This window comes from Protopterus annectens, chromosome 10.part0 (genome assembly GCF_019279795.1).
Source record: "Protopterus annectens isolate FY-2018-M chromosome 10.part0, PAN1.0, whole genome shotgun sequence".
NCBI classification, from domain to species: Eukaryota; Metazoa; Chordata; order Ceratodontiformes; family Protopteridae; genus Protopterus; species Protopterus annectens.
The window spans coordinates 1180189932-1180214195 of NC_056744.1; the positions used below are offsets into that span (position 1 = coordinate 1180189932).

The 24264-nt window shown below is 37.7% G+C and overlaps 1 protein-coding gene across 1 annotated transcript in view; it reads left to right on the forward strand.

Annotated features, from left to right (window-relative positions):
- Positions 1-24264, forward strand: part of CCDC17 (coiled-coil domain containing 17) — a 785488-nt gene that overhangs the window by 17548 nt on the left and 743676 nt on the right. The window lies entirely within an intron of this gene.

Genomic DNA, 24264 nt, shown 5'->3' on the forward strand with positions numbered 1-24264 from the left:
ATGCATGGAGAGGGTAATAGTATAATTGAGATTGGAGAGTATAGTGCAATAGATATTAGAGAGAAAATTAGTTTTCGGTAGGGGTGGGATTGTTTTGGGTTAGATGTAATAGTAGAGGTAGTTGAATGAGTCAGTGCAAGGTGGAATGAGTGGGGGAGGGGTTTAAGTTGGAACGTGCCAAGGGCATTCCCATTTGGAAGAAAGATTAGAGAGTAGCTTTGATTTAAAATTTGTATGGTTAGGTAGGTTGGATAGGTGTGTGGGGAGAGAGCTCCAGCAGTAGATGGCCAGGAGGTCGTGTAGGTTTGTGGACTCAAAGGAGATTTTGTTTTTTGGATCTGATGGAGTGGTTGGGAATGTAAGGTTTTAAGGAAGTAGCGAGAGGTGGGCAGTTGGCGGGTTTTAAGATGAGCTTGTGGGCAATGGTGAGTTGTAAGCAACTGATGTAGTTGGGTAGTTCAAGCCATTTGAGGGTGAGGAGGGAGTGGCAGTGGTGGGATGAGTTTTTTGAATTGGTTGCAAATTTGGAGATCTTGTGGTAGCAGGATTCAAGTTTGGACTGAAGGCCAAGATGGGGATTGGTGAAAAGAGGGGCACCATACATAAGGGAGGGGGAGTAGGAAGGTGGATGCAAGAGTTTGATGGGTAGAGGGGCTTAGGAAACAGTTGTGCCTGTAGAGGAGACCTAACTTTTGGTGGGTTTTCTTGATTGCAGAGCAGATGTGGGTGTCAGATTTAGTTCTTCATCAATAATGATGTCAAGAAGCTTGGTGTTGGGAACAATTTCAAGGAGGGTGTTGTTTTGGCTCTGTATGGTGAATGTGGATTTGTCAATGGAGTTTTTGGTAGGGAAAAAAAACATTAGTTTGGTTTTATTTGCATTTAGTGCCAGATGGTTAGACTGCATCCAGGTTTCTGTTTTGGAGAAGGCTAGTTGGGTTTTTTCTAGGAACTTGGAGGGGGAGAAGGCTGAGCAGATGATTATTATGTCATCTGCATATTGGATGATAGATGAGTCTGGGATGGATTGGTGAAAGCTGTTAATGAATAGGTTGAAGAGAAGAGGGCCAAGAACAGAACCTTGTGGGACATTTGTGGGTGTGGGAAATAAGGGGGATTTGAAGTTTTCCATTGGACAGCTTGTTGGTGGTTGGACAAATAGCTGGAAAACCAGGTGATAGTGGTGTAAGAGAGGTGTAGGGTGGAGAGTTGGATATAAGTAGGGTGTGTGAGATGGTGTCAAAGGCCTTTGGCAGATCTAGGAATAGTGTGGATATGAACTTGCCTGAGTCGTGTTCGAGGTTTATGGTTTCAAGAAAGAAAAGAAGGCCAGTCATGGTGCTGTGGCCAGGGTGGAAACCGTGTTGGGTAGGGGAGAGGTGATTGTTTAGTGTTAGGTGTGCCATGAGTTGTGCTTGTATTGTTTTCTCTACTATTTTAGAAAAAGGGGAAAGAATGGCAATAGGCCTGAAGTTGGTGGTATCAGTATTTTTGCCACCTTTGTGGAGGGGAATAATATAAGCATGGCACCAGATAGAAGGCACTTATGATTCTTGTATGGATCTATTTATAAGAATAGAGATGGGATAGGCAATGCTGTCTGCAGATTGTTTGAAGAAGGTGGGTGGAAGGTTGTTGGGTGCATTGCGACAGGGTTTGAGTTTGAGCAGAAGCCTTTTTATAGTGCTTGTGGGGATGAGTTTGAGGCAGAATGATGTGGAGGAAGATTGATGGCTGGGGTGGTGGTTGGGGCAGGAGGGGGTGGTGGGCTGATACTTTAGCTATACAGTCTATGAAGAATGAGTTGAACCGGATGGCTGTTTCAGGTTGGAGAGGATGGGGTCTGGGCAGGGGTTTTCTTTGTTGCCAGGATGCAGCATGGATGATTATTTGAATAATTGTACAACATTCTTAAAGTTTACTATGAATATGGATTATGAGAAAGTTAATTATCTTATTGTCACTATTCTTAAGGATAGGACCAAAAAGAAATTTGTGTCTACATTATATAGGAAACCAACATACTCAAACACTTTGTTACACTTCAGTAATTGCCATCCCTTACATCAAAAGAAGGCTCTGGTTAATGGCCAGTATGTTTGGTTAGCCAGAATGGTGTCTGATAACAGTTTATTTTTTGAACAATGTGACATCTTGAAGGGTATGTTAGGAAGAGGTTACTCAGAGACATTTGTAGACAAGATTCTTTGGGAAGTAAAAAGAAAAAGAAGTGATGGTATTTATGTAACAGTTATCGGCACCTTTCTGGCTAGTACTGAATTAAGTAATGTGTCTGACAAAGTTAAAGATTGTAGGAATCGGTCATGCATTGTACCATTCAATAAAGATTTTTATTCCATCAGTGGTATAATAAGGAGAAAGTGGGTTCTTTTTAGAAGTGATCCAAATTATATAAAAATTGTTGGAGAAAAAGTAAACATTGTGTATAAAAAAGAAAGTAGCTTCAAGCAGTTGCTTAAAAGGGTGGAGAATAATAGAAACCACAAAGATGAAAAAATGTCTAAGTGTGGGGCATGTGCCCAATGTTGTAACATTTTGGTTTGAAAGAAAATAAATCTTGGGGGGACATTTTGTGGTAAATGTCCCCGGAAGGTTCTACTGTTATTCTAATGGAGTTGTGTATGCTGCTGTATGTCAGACATGCAATTGTTTCTACACAGGAAAAATGTAAGGGCCCTTAAAGACCGAATATATCAGCATTTCTATGACATCAGAAAAATGGACACTAAAAATGCATTATTCAGACATATTTGTGAAAATAAAGACCATGTATTTAAATTTTGTATTATTGACAAAAGTGATTTGGGTTCTCGGGGGGGGGGGGGGGCTGAATCAGATTATCTAGAATATTTGGAATTACAGTGGATTTTATGAAGTAATGTTGTAACATGCCCAGGTCTTAATGACCATGTTTATTTATGTAGTTCCTTAAGACTAAAAGCCTGGTATATATTTTAGTTATGCTTCAGTACTGCAAGAGTTAAATGTAACTTGGTGGGTAACTCTTAAACAATGTGACTTTTTAATTAGTGAGGCTTTGTGATAGGTTATTTTGAATGTGTGGGGTTGTATTCTTTAAGTTTCGTAATATTTAAATAAGTTTTGAGATGGTCGTTTTATTCTGATGAAGTCCGTGATACCTGGATGAAAGCGCTCAAGTTTGTGAATAAAAGTGTGAAGCTACGAGGTTTCCTGTTCTTGTGCTATGGAAATTAGGCCAGGTAAAAGTCATGATGAACAATTCAGTTTTTACTGAAGAGTTTTTAAAAAATAGATGCACTGTCTATATTTAAATAGTGGAGAAAGCATGCTAATGATACACTATAATGAAGTTACTAAAATGCTTCATTGTAAGAATACACAAATTATAATGTAAATGGTTTTAATTAAAAGGAGTGCAGAGTTTTAAAATGAGCAACAAAATGATTATACAAAAATGATCTAACATTTTCACTCCATCAGTATATAAATCTTAATCATAAATGCAATAAAACTTCTTATCCCACAAATATAAATATTTTCAGGTGGTTTTACACTGATCGCTGTTGCAGTAGCCTATGCTATATGTATTATATCCTGCTAAGGTTATAATAGGCCAGCTTCCCAAGCCTCCATGTACTGTGCACACAATTAAAACATTAGTCAGTTTGAGCTGAGCTAACTAAAGGCCAAGTTTAGATGCCAAGACATACAGAGATTTCCTGCCAGTGAAGATTGTACTACTATCTGGGTTTTTTAGGATAGATACGTTCCCTGCTGGGGAATAAACTTCCATTTTACTTTTTGTAACAGAAAACTTACTTTTTCTGTGAAACTTAAATATTTAAGCTAGGAAAAAGTGTTTTTAATGACTGATGTGTGCTTTTGTTTACTTTTAAATGGGGCATTACTCTTTTACTTTTGTGGTAAAAAAAATTTTAAAACTTATTTTAAATTACTTTTTCTGTGAATGAACTGGTGTTATTTTACTTTTGGAGGCTTTGGTAAGTCTTTCAAGTTCTTCATGCTATGTTTTATTGGGGAAAAGTTACTTTTCTTACCACTTACCTCTTTTACTATATATTGCTTCTAGGCCTCCTGGGAGTCAGGGACCTTTTTGGCTTAACAGTGGAGCAACCCACCCATTCCTCAGTTCTACCCACTTACACCCACGAAAAGAAAAGTATTGTTAAGCAGTCTTTGCCACCACAGCAGGCTGAAAAATTACCTCTGCTGACTGTACTGTGGCCAAAGTTGTTTCCTTCAGCCATTCATGTTTTTCTTTGTATCCTGCTGGCATAGTCCCTACAGCCACCATGAACTAGGGGCTAAGCATATCCTCTACAGCTATTGGAATGCCCTTCGTGGAAAAGGAAGAGCCACTCTTTTTTTTATCCTAGGAGAACAGGTAGGGAATGCCACTTTGTTTAGCCAGAAAGCTGTACCTATCACTAGGGAGGTTATTGCAGACAATAATAGGACTGTTTCTTCAGAATTCCCGGTCAAAAGCAAACAAAAAAACTTAACATATATCTTCTCCTGTGTCAGTGGTCATGAACAGGAGTAATTTACTGGGCATAGCTCAGGGTTTAGTATAAGCTCTTGATCCTTCTTATATAGCTGTTTGTACTAAAAGAAAAAAATCTTCATTTTCAGAAGAGATTTAAAAAGATGAATCTAAAATTCGTTGGGAAAGGACAGATAATATGTTGCCTCCACAGATTTCTGACTCAGATTTTGAGGACAGTGTGGTTTCAGCCATTCTCTTTGAAGCATTCTCTTTATCTGAGACTATTTCCTGAATGAATCAGTTGTTTCTGCGGGAAAAATATAGTTTCTCAGTCCCTCTGAAAATATTATGATTTTTTACAACTGCAATTTTCAGAACGTAATCCCATTCCTCCTGTTCTGTTTGTTGTGGAGGGTGTTTTTGTCACAGCCTACAATTTCTTAGTCATCCTACTGTCCCTAGAAAAAGTGGGTAGATTATACAAAGTACCTCAGTGCTTTAAGTTTTTATGCACTCATCCCAAATATGACCAAACAGCTATTGTTTTTAGTAAATCTAGCTGCTGCTAAACATTTCCTTCTAGCAAGGATGGACAGGCTTTTAATAATTTTGGGAAAAGTGTATTCATCTGCAACACTTGTTTTAGAATTCTCAGCTGTCAATCTCATATGTTGAAATTTATACGTGCCACTTGTGAGTATAAGAGGAATATTCTGACATCTATTTCCACTTGCGAGGAGAAATCTCCTTCTTGTAATTTAGTTTCTTTTCTTTCTCAGGTGACTAATCATTATTTTAAATGTGCATATGACTCAACTGATGCCATTTCCAGGGCTGCTGCTAGAACTTTTATGTGGAGGTTTACCTGGATGTATTCTTAAACCTCCCAGAAGATATCAAAAATGACATTTTGAATTCTCCATTGGCTAGAGAACTAGTTTTTGGACCTTCTGCTGCAGAGGTAATTAAACATTATGACGAGAGAGGAAATATGATTCAAGGGACCTGTCATATTTTCAGCTTTACTTCTTTAAGTTTACAGTTTACAGAAAGATTCAAAGCTGCAAATTTTAGTAAAAAAATATATAAACAGTCCCAGCAAATGGCAGGGAGGTTCCACAAAGAAAGTGGAAACCCCCAGAAAAAAGACAGTCTAATAAGTCTGAATGACTGTATGAGGGACTCGTCCACCCTGGCAGTCCTTCCAGAGAGTCTGAAGCTCCATTTCTCTCTTTGATAACAGATTTTTTTTTCAGATAGATAGGTTCTGAGAGTAATTCATCAAGGGTACAGATGGCACTGGGGGTCTCTCCCTCCTTTTTGGGTGATTCCTCATCTGCAAAACAAAACTCTTCTTTTCCCTCCTGTCATTCAGCATACAAATCTTTCATTAAGACTTCATCAGAACTTCTTTTACAATATACCTCTTCCACTTTTAAAAGAATGAGTCACATGACATAAAATCCCATAGTATCAGCTGATTTTTATGTCATGTGATTCATTCTTTTAAAGGAGCAGGTGGTAGATTATTTCTTGCATCTTGGGACTTGCTTTACTGGTGTGGATACTTTGTTTTCAGTTAAGGGAAGGGTTTTATTCAAGGCTGTTTCTGGTGCCAAAGAAAGAAGATTCTTGGAGATCACTTCTGGACCTTTCCTTTCTAAACTAGTTTGTGACAGTGCTCAACTTCGAAATATCACTTCACAACTTGATATCCCCTGTTTCCCCAGCTGAGTTTCCTAGTGATCTTAGATTTAAAATATGCATATCATTATATTTGTATAGATCTAGATTTCAGATTTCTCTTATGGTTTTCTGTGTCTGGATCACATTATCAGATCTCTGCCTTTCCCTTTTGGCTGTATACTGTTCCAAGGGTGTTCACTAAATGTCTAACTCCAGTGCTAGCCTACTGCAAACTTCAAGGTATTGACATTTTCCTTATTTAGTGGACTTGCTTGTCTTTGCAGAGTGGTTTTCAAAGTGTCAGGAATCTCTCATTTTGGTAAGAGATCTCATATACAGGATAGGATTCCAAGAGACCTTTCAGAAGTCTTTTCTGATTCCTTCTCACAAGATTGTTTCCCCTGGATTGCCTCCTAGACACCTCAGTTCAAAGAGTTTTTCTTCCACAGGAAAAAAAATATATCTGCATTTAGATCTATTCCTGAGGTTTTCCACTCAGACATCTGCCTCAGCAAGGGAATTTCTCAGGAAGATGGGTCTCATGGCATTTGTCATACTCATACCTCTTGCAAATGAAATGAGTCAATGATACCTGAAATCTCTATGGTCCCATTATCAACATTTCTTAATTTTTCAGATTCCAGTTTTAGGGGTTATGAAAAGAGTGATTATGTGGTAGAGACACCAAATTTCTTAGAATCCAGGTCTCCCATTCTCTTACACTTCTGCAGCACAGTCAGTCACAAAAGACACCCGAGACTTTGCTTGCGGACCTGTGCCAATTGGAATAAAAGTGCCGGGTCTTTGGAAAAAAAGAGACAGACCAAACACATAAGCATAAAAGAAATGTTGGCTTTTAAAAATGCTCTCAACTTTCTCAGTCATTTGTGGACTGTGGGACCTCTACATGTATTTACAGACAATACCACACTTATGTGGTGCATAAACAAGCAAGGGGGAATTGGAACTTACCCTCTGTGCAGACTAGCCATGTTATCCTGCAAAAAAGCTTTTCAGCACAATCTCACTCTGTAGAGTCATTTTACATTCCATCAGAGCAAAATTGTGTCAGACAAGCTGAGCAGGACCAAGATAGATCTTCACAATGGAAACTGAATCAAAGGGTTTTCCAAAATGTGATCCATCTGTGAGGAACAGCTCAAATCGATCTTTTCATACCTTCTCTAAACTTTTTGACAAAATTCTGCTCTAGGACTCCATGCAAGAATGCCTGGAAGATAGATAATTTTTCTTTTCCTTAGACAGCAATATTTTTCTTCTCTTTCCACTAACATCCAAGATACTTCTGAAGATTAAGTAGGACTCCCCAAAGATTATTGTGGTGAGTCCATTTATTTCCATGTCATCCGTCCAATGTTGCATGCATTGCAATTCTCATGCACAGTGCACTTTCAAATTTCCACTGACCTCAGTTTTACTCTCTGTAGGCTGTTTACATAGTACAAAAAGGTAAAAGTTAAGGAGTAGAGAAAAATGTCCATTGTCTTACTCTGTAATGCCATATTTACATTGAAAACCCACTCCCTCCTCCCAGTTTTCATTAGCTTTAAACAATCTCCTCTTTGGTCTGTAACATAATTATTTACACATCATCCTCTTTATAGCTATATACATCATTAATCTCCTCCTCCTTAGTTGTCTTACCTGAGTGGTTATCTTCCTTCTCAACCCTACCTATTCCTCACATGCTTCTTCTCACTTATCAAGTTTTCTTTCTCTGTCTCCCTCTTCCCTCACTTCCTCTTTTGTCATTTTTCTTCCATAACCACTTATCTATCTATTGCCTCTTTCATTCCTTTATGCCATTTCCCTGTGTTTTTTCTTTACATTTTCTCCTGCCACCTTACTTTCCTCTTTTTCAAGTTGTCTCATTACATTAGTTCAACCAGTTCTCCACTCTGGGTGGTTCTCAGTTTTTTCATTTTCTTGTTACCGTTGTTTTCCCTAATATTATAATCAGTTCCACTAATTCCTTATCCTCTGCAGCAGTCTCTTTCTGATAGCCCAGTAGGAAGAGTTTTTATGACAAGCTTACTCCACCCAGGAGTCTGTCATTAAATATTACCTGCAATTCTCTTTTATGTTCTAATGCTGCACAGTTCCAAAATATGTGCTGCCATGTGTCCCTTTCCCTCCCATACCTCCAACATATGCATTCAATTCCCATAAACATCCTGGCTAACCTAGATTGGCTACACAAATACTTGGGAAGAGACTTCCAAAAAACAATCTAAATTTGTTGACTTTAGTAATATATCTGGGCAATTTTAACATTTTTCCCCCACTCTCCATCCTCAATCATTGTGTCAAAATCTTGTATCCATTATGCCTTATGATTTTAGCTTTAACAGTACCTCCTTTTATCCACTTCAATCCAGATTTCACTAAACCCTCCATTGGCCTACCTGACATTCTTCTCATATCGATCTCCCGTATCAAATCTTGCTGTGTCCCCTCCGTGTTCCAGTCTCTCCCCACTTTCTTGCACCTGCTTTTAACTCCCTGATGCTCCTGTTCTAGGTTATCTACCAATCAAAATTCCTTTCTAATCTCTTCTCATGTGTTTTATTTTATTTTATCTGCCAGTATAATTTGGGACCAGTACTGATTCTGTCAGGTTCTGTTTGTCACCTCCACAATGTAATTTTTAGCTTCTTCATCCTTTTGTAAATCTCCGATCAAAACATGTCTGTCCATCCATCTTTTCCTCCCATGATTTGACCAGAAGTCAGTGAAATCTATGAACAAGAAAGTTTATTATTAAGTAAACACTCATTTATCTTGATTTGTCCATTCCAGTTGCAGGTTTTACCCGGGCTTTACAACAATGTATATATTATATCTTTTCTCGTTTCTAGGCTTCATCTTTATCCCAAATAATCCTTTTCCAAGCTTCTTCCTTTTTCCCAAATTGTCTTCTTTTAGTTTGCCTAATATTTCATGTCTACTAGCCTCAGTTGGTTTGCTATCAAGCAGGCTTGGAAGGTGGTCTGTATTTATTTATCCATCCATCTATCCATCCATCCATCCATCCATCCATCCATCCATCCATCCACCCATGCTTTTCATAGGTCTTGAAATCCCAGTCTTCCTTTTTCATTGATTCTTTTACCCTTTCCCATGCTACTTCCGGCCTCTCTTTGTGCCATGCATAGTTTCTAATTAGCTGTTTCACTTTTTTCAATATATCTGTCCCAGCTGGTGTCTATTAAACCTGCCCTATGTAGATAAATTATGAGATTATACACATTTGTACTACTCTTTCTGATTCTTATCTAATCTTATAGTTCTCCAGTTATATATTTGTTCTTTTGCTTCATAATATACTTTCTTATACACACATTTCACTGACTTCTCTACTATATCTCCAGTTCATATTCCTACATATTTATTGGGTCACCCAGCCTTGTACCTCTCTCTCTATGTTAATTGTGTTCTATAACTTTGCCCTTATTTTTGTTCTTGCTGTTGCTCCTTCATTCACTGCTTGTATTGTTGTCCATTTCTCTAGTAACCCCCACTGCTTTTTCTATTTCAAATATTTATTTCTATCTACATAATTAAATGCTTCCTTGACATTAGGAGAAATCCATGATAATGCCTTTCCCTTCTTTTGGGCTTCCTGCACTATTTATAAGGTTTTAATTAAATTAGCTGCCATCTGACATCTCCCAAGAAACCCATTCTGGCCCCTATTTAAACTTCTCAGTAGCAATTTCCCTAGACTGTCTGCATGTATCTGCCTAAAAGACTTACAATCATAGTTCAGTATTGAGATTTGTCTGTAGGGGAATGGAGACAACAGAGCTTTCCCTTTCTTGAAAATCACTGGCAGCATTGCCTCCTTCCATGACTTTCATGGTGGTGGTGACTCCCTTTCTATTATTTTATTAAACCTTAGTCATCTATCTGTCTGTCTACCACTTCTTTTCCATTTCCCACAGTATTATAGGTAGTCTGTCGCTTCATGGGTACTTCCCTTTTGCCATTCTTCCCCATGTCCTTTCTATTCATTCTTCTCTTTTGTGTCTACCAACCTGTGATATTCCTCATCATTCATCCTAGTCATCTGTCTGTCTCCTCCTTCCTATTCTCCCCAGTACTTTGTCTTCTTTATATAGATTTTGTTAGTGTACTCCAAAACCCACTAGGCTTGTTCCCACTGTATCCCCATTCCCCATTTTGCTCATTCCCCATTCTAATTGTGTAGACCCCCTTTCTACCTATTGTTGTCTTAAACTTGTTGCTAGTGTATTTGTAACCTTGGGGGTAGAGCTGACATATAGGTTGTCTACCACATATTTGTTCATCTCCCAATTTCTGTATATCTTGGTTTCTTTCTTTCTTTCTCTCTTGTCCCTCTAGATCTGTGACCTTTCCTTCTGTGTCTTTGTATGTCAGACAATTCTTGCCAAATGTTCTTCTTATTCTTTTTCTTTCTCCTTCTTTCCCTTAACTAACTTTGGACTTCGGTCCTTATTTCTGCTTTTATTTCATCCCATTCCCTTTCTTGCCTTTCATTTTCCTTGGCAAATTCTCTTTCAATGGTCATCACTCTCCAGTCTCTTTCTTCCCATCTGTCCAGTAGTTTTGCTGGGAATCTCCAGTGTATATCTAACCTGTCATCACTGCTACTCTCCATCTGTATCTCTATCATTGTGTGATCAGAGATCACAATTCTCTCTGTTATGGTGCCTTTCACTGGGCGTGAATGCTCAATGGCTATATAAACCTTTTCTAACCAGGCCCAACTATTATGCCTGTGTGAGCAGAATGAGTATTTCTCTTGACACCCTTTCCTTATTTCTAGTTTTCATATTTCCACTCAACCTAATAATTTCATGTATATATTTATGATCTTATCTTCTTTGAACACTCTCTGACTCCTCAGCCCTCTTTCCAACTCTGCTCTGTACATTGTTATAGTCCAGTCCTCTGTACAGATACATCCCTTCTTGGAACTTAGATCCAGGATCTTTCCTTCAATCTGCAGTGGCCACGTTTTTTTTTCTTTCAATATTGCCACCACTCTCTGCCTTTTATTGCCACATGATGAGCTATTCACTATATTATAGCCCCCACCCTTGAGCTTCTTAATGTCTACATTTGGGAAATGTGTTTACTGAACAACAGTTACTTGAGCTGTTGGTCATTTTAGGTACCCTGTTATTCTCTTTCGTCTATTTTTCCCTACCAACACATTCACGTTCCATGATCATATTTTTTCATCACTTTCATCACCCGTGATCTCTTAAGTCCTTCTTTCTGCCCTCTTACGTCTGATCACTATATCCTTTCTCTCTTGTTCCCACATCGTTTTAATGTTGCTGATCACTCTGACATATCCTACCTCATTCTCTTTCACTTCTATCTCTGAGCAGCTATTCGGGAGTCTCTTTCTTGCTGTTAGTGATGCCCCTCCTCACAACTTACAGTTTCAGCTTCTCTTTTCAGAGATTTTAGCTCTCTGTGTGGGTCTACCTGTAACTTACCCTTGTTCATAGGTTCATAGATGAATACTAGGCTAACTGCCCTGAAAGGCCATTTTAAGCCTAGCCAATAACCCGAGGTAAGAATCAAACCCTATACCTTGTATTAATAAGGTGAAGACCTTAAACATTATCCCAACCACCCTCCCAAATATGTATTCAGACCACCTCTGTAATATTATCATTGAGGTGGATTTGAACCATGCATATGTCCTCTCCTCGGTTGGGTGGTGCTCGAAAGACATGCGTAAATGGGTTTGCCTTTTTTGAAGGTTGGACGTCGAGCTGGCACCTCGGCGTTCATGAAAATCTACTGCCAATCATTAGCAGACCGGAGTTCCGCTGTGGTGACCCCTAACCGGGAAAAGCCAAAAGACAACAACATTAGCTGTATTTTTTTTCTCTACACTCACTGCATTAGACTTTGTGCCACAGAGAAAGTTTGTGGTTTGCCATAGCCACGACAGCACAAACTATGCATCAAGGTCTCCCACTTTATCTGCAAATATGATTAGTGACTTTCATTTCAACTCATTAATTGCCTACCTTTCCTGCTCTGCTTTTCCCTTCTTATGTGTTGCCACAATGTATTGAGTCTCTTCCCTTTTCCTTTGTATGCAACTCTGCTGTTCTTCATCTTTCCATTCTTTTGAGGACCAATACCCCCTTTTTATACTCTGTGTTTTTCTCCAGTTGTTTCCAGCTCAGTTCATGCCTTTTGAGAACAGTCAGTGTCATCTCTGTGCCATCAGGGTATTTATACCTAAGTGTGCCTCCACTGTCAAGCTCCTACTTAAGCTTTTCCCATAAGTACTTCAAAGTCTTCCTCTCTCTCCTTTCCTTCTCACCTAAATTATAGTTGTTCTTGCTTCTTTATTTCCCAGCTATACAGTGTATTAATTTTTATATTATTGCTTATATTAAGTGGCTTTTCAATGTACTTAGCTATATTAACATTATCATTATGCAGTGTTTAACCCCTATAGGTCTCCTCCATCCACCTTAAGTTGCATGTATTTTACATTTAACTTTAAATGTCCTGCTATCACATCTCTGCTTCTTTTAACAGCTCCATTTCCCCTGATACTTCCTTTCTTCTTTGTCTCTGACTGCTTTCTCAACTGGTCAGGCTGTTGTTCAAGGATTCCCCTTCCCTAAGTTCCAGGCCCGCCCATTTGGTTCCCCAACTCCTCTTTTCAGACCACTTATGTCAATCACTGGATTTAGGCTTGTTCGACATCATCTTTTCTGTCATCCTCTAGTGGACAGGTTAAGTGATGATCACTGCTACTCTTTCCTCCTCTCTCCAGCTTCTTAAAGATTAGTGTTCACCTCTTACTAAGTTATTTTGTATCATACTTCTGTTTTAACAGCACAGTTCTTGTAACTTACAGAAGAAATTAATTTTCTAAAACCTGTGCCGTATTTTTTTGTTTTTTTTACCTCAGTATTCAGTGTTTTAAACACAAAGTCTATCAGTCTCTCACTTGCTCCTGATTTCATCTGGTAAGTCTTCCACTGCTGTTCTGCTGCTCTTTTCCTGGGTTCTCTTATCAGTTCAACTTTCTTTTTGAGCCTCTTTTGTTTCTTAAATAATGGAAAATATCTCAATTCTTTTCTTGGAGTACCTACCTCATTTCTCACTCTTTCCCCTTCCATCTTCTCAGGACTGCTGTTTCCATCCACTATGCTCAGGACCTTTCCATGGTTAGCTGGCCTTTTCAGAATGTCTGTGGCTTCCATCAGGTCCAAAAATATATGTGCAGCCCCCTGTAGGTACATTTTCATGGTAGCAAGGTAAATATGTCTGCACCTTAGTTCTCTTTCTTTACATGCTTTGATGATCAGTATATTATCTCCCCTTCCTTGATGTGTTCCATCTTGTATGGGTTTGGAAGAAGTAGTTATGGTCTACATATACTTGTTGATCTCCTATGTTTAACGTTCTGCCTGGTTTCCAAAGTATTCTGTCCTTTACCATATACTTCTGGAATATTATAATCGTAGGGGAGGCTTTTTTGTATCTTCATTCCCTGGGTGACATGCAATCTGCTGGGTTCTTTCTACCAAGATCTGCTGTGGTGGAATGTTAGTCGACTTTACTAGTAAGTTTCTGGCAGCCTTAAGACAATGCAGCACCTTGCACTTCTCAGTGATGTCCATTATCCTCACCTTTGTGCACCTGGCTCTATCATCTAAGTCAACTGCTTTTGCTTCAAGACAAGTCAATCCAGACCTCTGATGATTCACATCGTGCCTCTTCATTTTCAGCTCTTGCAGTTCTGTGGCATATTTGTTTAGGCTTATATCACTTCTGAAATTGTCTGCTCCTGGGATGCACTGTTTTCTTGTAATGTCTGTTTGACTTGCACTGCTTCTTGCTATACCATTTCCAGAGATACTTGTTCTTGCCCATGTTTCTCAGCGACTGCCTTCTGCTCGGTTTCTGCTTCGTTTCTTCTCCTTGACTTTCTAACTCCCTGACTGGCACTCATTCATTTCCACACTCTTTTATTTCTTTTACTTCTGCATTTACTGAAACATTCACTCAGGGTTTATTGTTTCATGCTGCGGAGTTCTGCAGGTTTGATTCCATTCAGAGGGACACCGTACTGGAAATCCTATGACTTGAGGTTGTTGACATGGAAGACATTATTACTTATTGCTCTGACCTCTGCAATATGAGTATCAGAGTTGCAAACTCCCGTGGAAGGTCAAACTCATCTCTAAGGTTTCTTTAAGAACTAATCCTTTCTTTATGCCTAAAGTGGTATCTGAGTTTACTTTAAGCCAAGCTATCCTTCTCTTTGTCATCTTTCCAGAACCTAAAAATGAGGGAGAAAGGATACGTCATGCCTTGGATGTCTGCAGATAACTCAGGTTCTATCTTAACAGAACAAAATATTTCAGAACTTTTTATCAGCTGTTCATTTCTTGTGAAGATAAGAAGAAAGGACAATCAGTGTCAAAACAGACTATTTCCACATGGTTGTCTCATGCTATTACTTTTTGTTATTCCACCCAAAACAAAACTATTTCAGGCAGGGTCAAAGTTCATTCTACCAGAGCAAACAGTTGCTACAGTTTATACCCTGTCTATACAGAGCACTATAGCACTCAGATTTCAGTTTAAAAAAATATTTTTTATAACTTTTAAACTGTAGCAAACTGTTTGTTACAAGGTAGCAAGTAGTTGCTACAGTTTAGACCACACATGGAGTACCACATCGCTCAGGTTTAACTGCAAATGCAATACTGACTTATTGGGATCGTCTTACTGTGCCCCCAACACTTTGCACCTGGGGCAGTTACCCCTTTTATCCCGCCCTAACTATACTTCTGGAACTCCTTTTTGAAGCCACCTGATGTGTTATCATAACAATTTTGAAGCCTTGTCATAGAATTTGATGATGTTAGTCTATTTAAAATCCTTGAATTCTGAGATATCACATGCAGGACCTTTGGTGATTTTGAAAAAATCAATAGTTTCTCATTTGACCTAACCGGGAAAAGAGATACAATGGGAATAGTACATGTAGAGGCTATATATGTAAGGACTATATTAAGAATGTTATACTCTGTAGGGGGTTTGTTAACTTTCTGATCCAGGGAGTTTCCTGATTATCAGGGGACATAAAAGATATTCTGTAATCGGATGTAATCTGATAGTTTGCCCTATTTAGGGTGATGTGGAGTTCTGTGAATTTTGTCTGTGGGTCTCAGAATCTGCCTGGATGTGATATGGTCCTTAACAAATCCAAAGATGACACCACAGTTGATGTCAGGCATGAAGGCATGGTAGGCATAAAACCTAGATATGGAGGAAGTGCTTTCTTTACATTTAAACCATGCAGTAGTCTCAAGAACAGACAATTTGCTGTTAAGACTTCAAGTAGAGCCACCCAGTTTGGGTATGATATGTTGGTTACATTGGAATGCCCATGGTTACATTGGATTTTGTCTGAAAAAGTATTATGGGTACAGCAACGATTGTAGCCAGTATGAAAGTCTTGGAATGAAAGGTACAGGCCATCTTTTGAAAAGCAAGTTGGGCTGTCGAGCATTTCGTCCAGTATTGACATATACTGTAGCTCCCTGGAATGACACTAACTAGTTAACCAATTATCTTTTCTTTGTAGCTAGGTATCATTCTAGAAGAAGAAATAATTTCACTCAGGACTAGCGTCCTGCTTGTGTTTTTCACATGGAGAGTTCCAGTATATATTTCTGCATAGCACTCAGGGTTTTGTGTCGCTAGTCATTCACTCCAACATGGACCATTACCACCATGTAGTAGTCATAATTGTCATGTGAAAGGGTCTTTATAGCCCTTGCGATGTCAGAGATCCTGGCACCTGAAAGACAACTCCTCATTATTCTGTCTTTGTTCAGACTTTTGAGCAGCGCACCTGGGTATCTAATTACAGAATCACCTATCATTAAAACATTTTATCAGTCCAGTGCTTTGGAATAATAGATTTGAAGTGATTTGACTCTTGGAAACTCTTTGCTCTAGGTGTGCATGAAGGAGTTGAGGTGGTGGGTTTACACTGAGATCTAATCTTCCTAGATGTAGATGGCTTTGGAAAAGATTTTTTATGGCCTCAGCATAAGACATGTCAATGTTATTCTGTTTTGAATGTTGTGGAAGTGTATGCTGCTCACAGTTCATGCTTTTTGTGAAAGGAAAGCCTCCATATTAGTTAAATACATGCATCTCTTGCAGACATAATTGTGCTGAGTTTGTATCTGTGAGCATAAAACAGTTACTACACTGCATGAGAATAACAACTGCACAGAGGCTTGCAACAGAAGGGAAACAAACAGGCTGACCTTCCATTTTTGTCCAGAGATTCAAGAAATGTTGTTGAGTATGGGGGATAAGGAAAGGGAAAGTGGGTAGGGCATATTAAAAAAAAAAAAAATTGGATGGAAACAAAGATGGCCGAACCCCTAGGATGCCCTTAGGGCTCATGACTGGTCCAGCAAATACCAGAATAGTCGTAGGGGTAGAGGGATGGCTGGTAAACCTGACGAGGACATAGGGCACTGGGGGTTGGGCTGATACCATGAGGTCAAAGGGGACAAAAAAGAAAGACATACAATGTAAAGAAGATTAGATTTGTGGTGTGGTTGTGGCTTGAACTATTTTGTGTAACTCTTCTTCTTTCGGCTGCTCCCATTTGGGGTCGCCACAGCAGATCAACTGTTTCCATTTCTTCCTGTCCTCTGTATCTTGCTCTGTCACACCAACCACCTGCATGTCCTCTCTCACCACATCCATAAACCTTATCTTAGGCCTTCCTCTTTTCCTGTTACCTGGCAGCTTCATCCTTAGCATCTTTTCCCAATAAACTCTGCATCCCTCCTCAGCACATGTCCAAACCAATGTAATCTTGCCTCTCTGGCTTTGTCTCCAAACCTTCCAACCTGGGCTGACCCTGTAATATACTTATTCCTAATCCTGTCCATCCTCGTCACAACCAGTGCAAATCTTAACATCTTCAGCTCTGCCACGTCAAGCTCTGACTCCTGACTTTTTGTCAATGCCACTGACTCCAACTCATATAACATAGCTGGTCTTACTATCCTCTTGTAGACCTTCCCTTTCACTCTTTCTGGTACTCATCTGCAACAAATCACTCCTGACACTCTTCTCCACCCACTCCATCCTGCCTGTACTCTCTTCTTCACCTCTCTTCCACACTCACCATTACTCTGAACTGTTGATCCCAAGTACTTAAACTCATCCACCTTCGCCACCTCTACTCACTGCATCCTCACCATTCCTCTATCCTCCCTCTCATTCACACACATATATTCTGTCTTAGTCCTGCTGACCTTCATTCTTCTTCTCTCTAGAGCATATCTCCACCTCTCCAGGGTCTCATCCACGTGTTCCCTACTCTCACTACAGATCACAATGTCATCTGCAAACATCATAGACCACGGGGACTCCTGTCTGATTTCATCTGTCAACATGTCCATCACCATTGCAAATAAGAAAGGGCTCAGAGCTGACCCTTGATGTAATCCCACCTCCACCTTAAACTCATCCGTCACTCCCACAGCAGACCTCACCGCTGTCACGCTACCCTCGTACATATCCTGTATCACTCTTATATACTTCTCTGACACTCCCGACTTCCTCATACAATACCACAGCTCCTCTCTAGGCACCCTGCCATGTGCTTTCTCCAAATCCACAAAGACACAATGCAACTCCTTCTGACCTTCTCTGTACTTCTCCATCAACACTCTCAGAGCAAACATCACATCTGTAGTGCTCTTTCCTGGCATGAAACCATACTGCTGATCACTAATCATCACCTCCCTTCTTAACCTAGCTTCCACTACTCTTTCCCATAACTTCATGCTGTGTAAATAATGGACACATTGGCAAACATGGTGACTCTGAGCTTTTGAGTAGCATTGAGCAGCCACAGGCTTCTTAGAGGGCAAGGAGCAATCCAATTGCACACTGTGGGTCATCACGTATCTATAGATCTATGTGGGTCAATGTGGGCACTTTTAATCTCCACTAGTACTACTGACTAAATGAATACAGATGTAGGTCAAAATACCTGCATCAGTACATGGCATTTTGTGTTGACAGCACTAACCACAGCAGCCTGCTAAATCATGTTAGAGAATATGTGACCTGTACATCACCATTCTGACTGGAGAATAAATGTTCTCCAGGATGGTGTTAATATACAGGTAATGTCCACTGAAAAAGAAGCAGGATGGTTAAAATGAAAACAGCCACCATTTGTTGCTCTCATTAAGCAGCATTTTACTGTTTAGCAATCATAAAATTAAAGTTTAAAGTAAATAAAATAAAAAAAATAGTGCGTGTGTGTGTGTGCCTCTATGAGTATGCTGTGTGTATGAGAGAGAGATTGCTGACTGCAACATGCAATTCATTAGGAACTTTCTTTTTAAGTAAGGTTAATGAAATTGAAATGAAGATAAAAAAAAAAACAATTCTGAAAACTCCAGTAAGTCAGTAAGCCAAATGCACCCAATCCACCCCCACAAAGTCTTTGTATCTTTGGATTACTGTAAGAAACAAGCAGGCTGATCTTCCATTTTCAAGTGAGTCAGGAAATTTTGTTATGAAATACATAGAATATTATTGTGAGCTATATAGCAAGCTTATGAAGAGATGTAACTCAGTGGGTGATCAAAGGAGGGGTACACTAATGCAGAATAACTACATTTACATAAAATGATTTATAGAAGAAAGCCCCACCCTAGCCCTCAACACAAAAGAAAAACAACAAAAAATCATCTTCCTACATTCAGCCCATCAATCACCACTAAATCCATGTTCCTTCCCAATCCTCAACACAGAATAAAAAAAAAGGTCTTCAGATTATCAAGCCCCAGCAAATGCGCACCTCTGCCTCCCCAGCTCTCCAAGATTAGAGCAAAAAAAAAAAAAAACACAGCAAAACTGCTTTGGATAATAGGCTTATTATGGTAATTCAGCCAATACACATCCCCCAGCTATTCAAGTTAATAACACACACAAAAAAAACCCCACCAAACTCAACTACTTTTCTTTTTTTTTTTTATACATTTTTTTTTCCATAATAAATTTTTATTGAAATATATTTTCCAAAAACATTACAAAAATACAATAAACATCACACACATAATACACTATAACTACTACAAACCATTTATACAATATCTACATGAAATGCTTCCTATATTTAATATATTCCTAAAATCAGTATCATGCTAATATAATATTGAAGACCTTTTCCCATATTTTCGGGTTATTAATATTTTTGTTAGTTTGTTTCAGAAGTAATTTATGTGCTAGTATATGTTTTATAGCCACAAGCTTAAAATTATTCCATGATGTCTTATGTGGTTCTAGCCAATTTGTGGCTATATAGAGTTTCATCAGCAAAAATATTCATACAAATAATAGTTTGCGATCTGGAAAGCTCTCTTGGAGGAATGTGTAGAATCATAAATTCCCATGACAGTGTAGAACTTTGATAACCCATCTTTTGCAGTTGTACTTTAAGAGAGTTCCAAAGTTTATATACGCATTTACAACTCCAGAACATATGAAGAAGATCCACTGTTTGATCTGCACAGTATGGACAAATTGGAGAATTCCTAGGGTTAAATTTATGTAATCTAAGATGTGTGTAATATGCATTGTTCCAAATCATCAATTGCGTGTACATCAGTTTTTGAAAAGAAACTGATTTCCTAGTTATATCAATTGCTTTTAATATCTGATTGTCTGTTACTGTTACTTTGTTTACCCAATACTCTGAAAGCAAAATTTTGTCCTGAAATTTCAAATCCTTAATTAATTTGTATGCAGTTGCTATAAATTTAGTGTCTTGTTGGATAGCTTGCCACAATTCAGAGCACTTATCCACAAATCCGGCTGCAGGTTTAAAGTTCCTAAAATATCTCAAGGCAAGTTCTTTAACTTGTCTCATTATAACAATGTAACTTCTAGGTAGATTCATTTCCTGTCTAATTTGTAAAGCCGATAAGTCAAGTTTATTAAAAACATCAAATAGAGTCAGATTAACTATTAATGGAAATTTGCTGAGATCGATCAGCTGATTATTTAGTTTAAAATTAGGATTCCTGTGGAAAGGTTGAAGAACCATCATATATTGCAATAAATCTACAGACTGAAATAAAGTTTGCAAAGATGAGACACAGGTTATTATGTGGTCCATGACTCCATATTTTATCAGACTAATTTTGTCCATAAAGGGTAATGCTTTAGGATTTATTTTCCTATCCAAAATATGCTTATGATTCAAGACCACCCAAGTTGGTATCCATTTTGTATTCGTTACATCATAATTAGCAATTCTTAAAATTTGATTAGCGTTTACAATCAAATAATATGCTTCAAAGTTTGGTAGCTCAAGTCCCCCTCTTGTTTTAGGGGTCATTAATTTCTCATAAGATATTTTAGTTCTTTTTGGGTTCCAGATAAATTTAGCTAGATCTTTATGCATTTGTTTAAAAACTGTTTTTGAAACTGATAATTGGGCAGACCTAAATATGTATAACATTCGTGGTAGTATATTCATTTTCACTATTGATACTTTTGCTAATACCGGTAGTTTTAAATTCTTCCATCTGTCACAATCAGCAATTATGTGTTCCCATACTCGTTTAACATTATTGTTATAAAAGTCCTTATTATCCGTAGAGAAGTTGATACCCAAATATTTAATATTTTCTTTACATGTTAACTTCCCCATCAGGGCCGTTAATGAAAAAGGTTTTGGGGTTCTTAACGGGAAGATATTTGTTTTCTGTAAGTTAATTTTATAATTAGAAACTACCGAAAATTCGTTTATGAGCTTTAATATCTTTTCACTGTCCGAAATTGGGGTTGTACAATATATAATAAGATCATCGGCGAATGCTGACATTAATATTTTATTCCTATAAATTATTGGTGCATTATGATACAAATTTTGCTTGATATATAAAAATAGGGGTTCTAGATATAGGTTAAACAATAAGGGGGACATGGGACAACCCTGAAGAGTACCATTTTTAATCTGTATTCTGTTAGAATAAGTCCTATTGATGTATAGCGTAGTGTATGGATTACTATATAATATTTGTAGTATCTGAATGAATTCTTGGGGCAAGTTAAAATAGGGTAACACATCAAACAAAAACTTTATGTCTACTCTATCAAATGCTTTCTGGGCATCTATTATAAAAGCATAGATATTAAAGTTGTTTTGTTTAGCATACGTCATCATATTATGCAGTGTAAGTGTGTTATCGCTAGTTTGTCTAGTTGCCATAAATCCAGCTTGTTCCTTAGAAATTAGATATATCAAAACCTTCTTTAGTCTCGATGCTATAATTGATGTTAAAATTTTCATATCCACATTCATTAGTGCTATTGGTCTGTAATTATCTGGGTTAAGGGGATCTGAATTGGTTTTATGTATGAAAATTGTTTTTGACGCATTGAGGTGGGGGTCACTAATTTTATTTTTAGTTATATAATTATCAACTGCTTTTCTGTACCGGCATTTTGGTACAGAAAAAAGTGCTATGCAAGTTTCTTGATCGTACCTCCAACACTTTGCGCCTGGCGTAATTGCCTCCTTTGCCCATCTCGTGCTACGCTACTGACTCTGGCATTGCTGATTGAAAGGTTAGCATACTACTTTATCCAGGGAAATTATTAGACTAGAGCAGCATCATGTCGCAAAATCAGGGCAGTAAAGGGGGCGTGAGAAGTTCCTATGACTTGTATTTTTTTCTTTTTCTTTTTGTGGGGCAAGAATTGCTATGCATTGCATTCAATTTTTTTTCATTTATTTGTTCTCAAGGAGGCATCTAAGGATGTGTTCACTCAACAAAAATGAGGTTAAGCACAGTGTGTGTGTGTGTGTATGTATTTGTCTGTGTGTGTTTGTTATTGTGTCTATGTATATGTGTGTGTGTGTGTGTGTGTGTGTGTGTGTGTGTGTGTGTGTGTGTGTGTGTGTTTATCTGTGCGATTTTGTCTGACTGTCTGTCTATAATTCTATGCCGGTATTTGTGGGTCTGTTTGTGTGTGCTTCTGAGTGTGTGTGTCTGTAGATGTGAAATACTTACGTAACTTTTGATGTAAAATGCTTCTTGAAACAATAATTACATATACTAACTACATCAAGTCTGAAACATCAGATGGAGGGGCTACTTCACATCAAATGTATGTATGTGTATATATATATATATATATATATATATATATATATATATATATATATAAATTTTAAAATAAATAAATGTAGAACAATTTAAGAGATAGCCCATTCTTAAAGTGCAATAATGCCCTCTATGGTGTGTTATGGTGGAAATAACACTCTTGAACATAAAAGGACCAACGTTGTAGTAAACCAGAAACTGGTATAATCACTCAGATTAAAAATAACAAAAACTGGATCTGGAAACGCAAACAAATCTTTAATATATAGCAAAGCTTTCAGGTGGAACCCTTCTTAAGTGCAATATAAAAATATGAAGTAACACACATTTTTAAAGAAATTCAAATAAAATCACATGCGACACCACCCCAATTACAATCAATTAACAATTATTCAATTAAAACACTTGAAGTCATATTACATAGACATTCAATTTAAAATATTAAAACATAAAAATAAATAAGACAATATAAAATAATAATTATTATTATTATCATTTTATTTATATTGCATCTGTTTTTTTAACCAAAACTGGTTTGATACTTACTGCAGCATTAATACCTAGTATGTGGTCAGCCTACAAATGAACTATCCAGATGAATTCTCTAGACTCTAAGATGTTATTCAAATCACCACCTCTAATATATACAATATCTATTACCCTGAATAACAATTTGTGTTCCTGAAAATGTGCATGTATATGTTTAAATAGGCCATTGGTTGAAACATTTCTTATAATCTCTGATCTATGCTCAATAATATGTTCTTTAAGTTTACGAGTGGACTTACTCACATAGAATGCAAAACATTTTATAGAGGTTGCTAAATAAACAATATTGGTGGTGTTGCATGTAGCATTGTTGGTAATTGGATGTATAAATGTGTTTTCATTACACATATATCTGCAACATGTACAATTTTAACAAGAAAATGTGCCCTGTTTCCAAGTTGATATGCTACTGTTTTTGTTCATTGAATGTATTTCTTTATAACAGAGCCTTCTTTTCAAGTTACTAAAAGTTCTATAGGAAAAATGCACCCACTTCAAAACTTTACTAAAAGCGCACCTAAAAACATGCTGGCTATGCCCTTGCAAATCCCATTCTAATATCATCCACTCCATCCAACCACTACCTTTCTTTCCACTCCACTAACTTCCTTGATTATAGCAAGCTCAGATGCTCATAAGCCTAGTACTTATTATACAGCAGGAACTTCTCATTGTAACATTTGTTAATGTCTGTTATGTACTTCACAGATAAAGATTCTAGTTGTCTACTGATGTAATATGTTCTTCATCTGTAAATGTGTTGTAAGTAATTGCTATGTTAAATTGTTAATCACTATGTAATCCAATGTAACTACTGTCTGTTTATTTTAACTGTGGAGCTTTTCTCCCCGGGCCCCCGCTGAAAATGGACCTACGTCCAGTTGGATACTCCCAGTCAACAAATTTAAATAAATAAATAAATAAAATAAATAAAAAAACTTGGGTTCTCACCAATAAATTGTTTTAATTCAGAAATAGCATGTAGAATAGCCCAATTCTTAAGATGACCTTTCTATCCTCATTTGTTCTTCTATTAAATGTAGCTACATACCTAAGGCAGGGATCTTTCTCCCTTTCACTTTGGACAAGTAAGGTCAAATTATACTCAAAATATGGCCTTGCTGAAGTATTTCTTTCTGCTATAACTTCAGACGTAATTGATTTTAACATATGATCTTCGTCCCCACCTTTAAACTCATCTAACATAGTGCTCATTTGTGCATTACAGGTAGTCTCATTCATATTAAGTCTACTCACTCATGTAACTGGCTCTTGACTATGCTCTTAAAC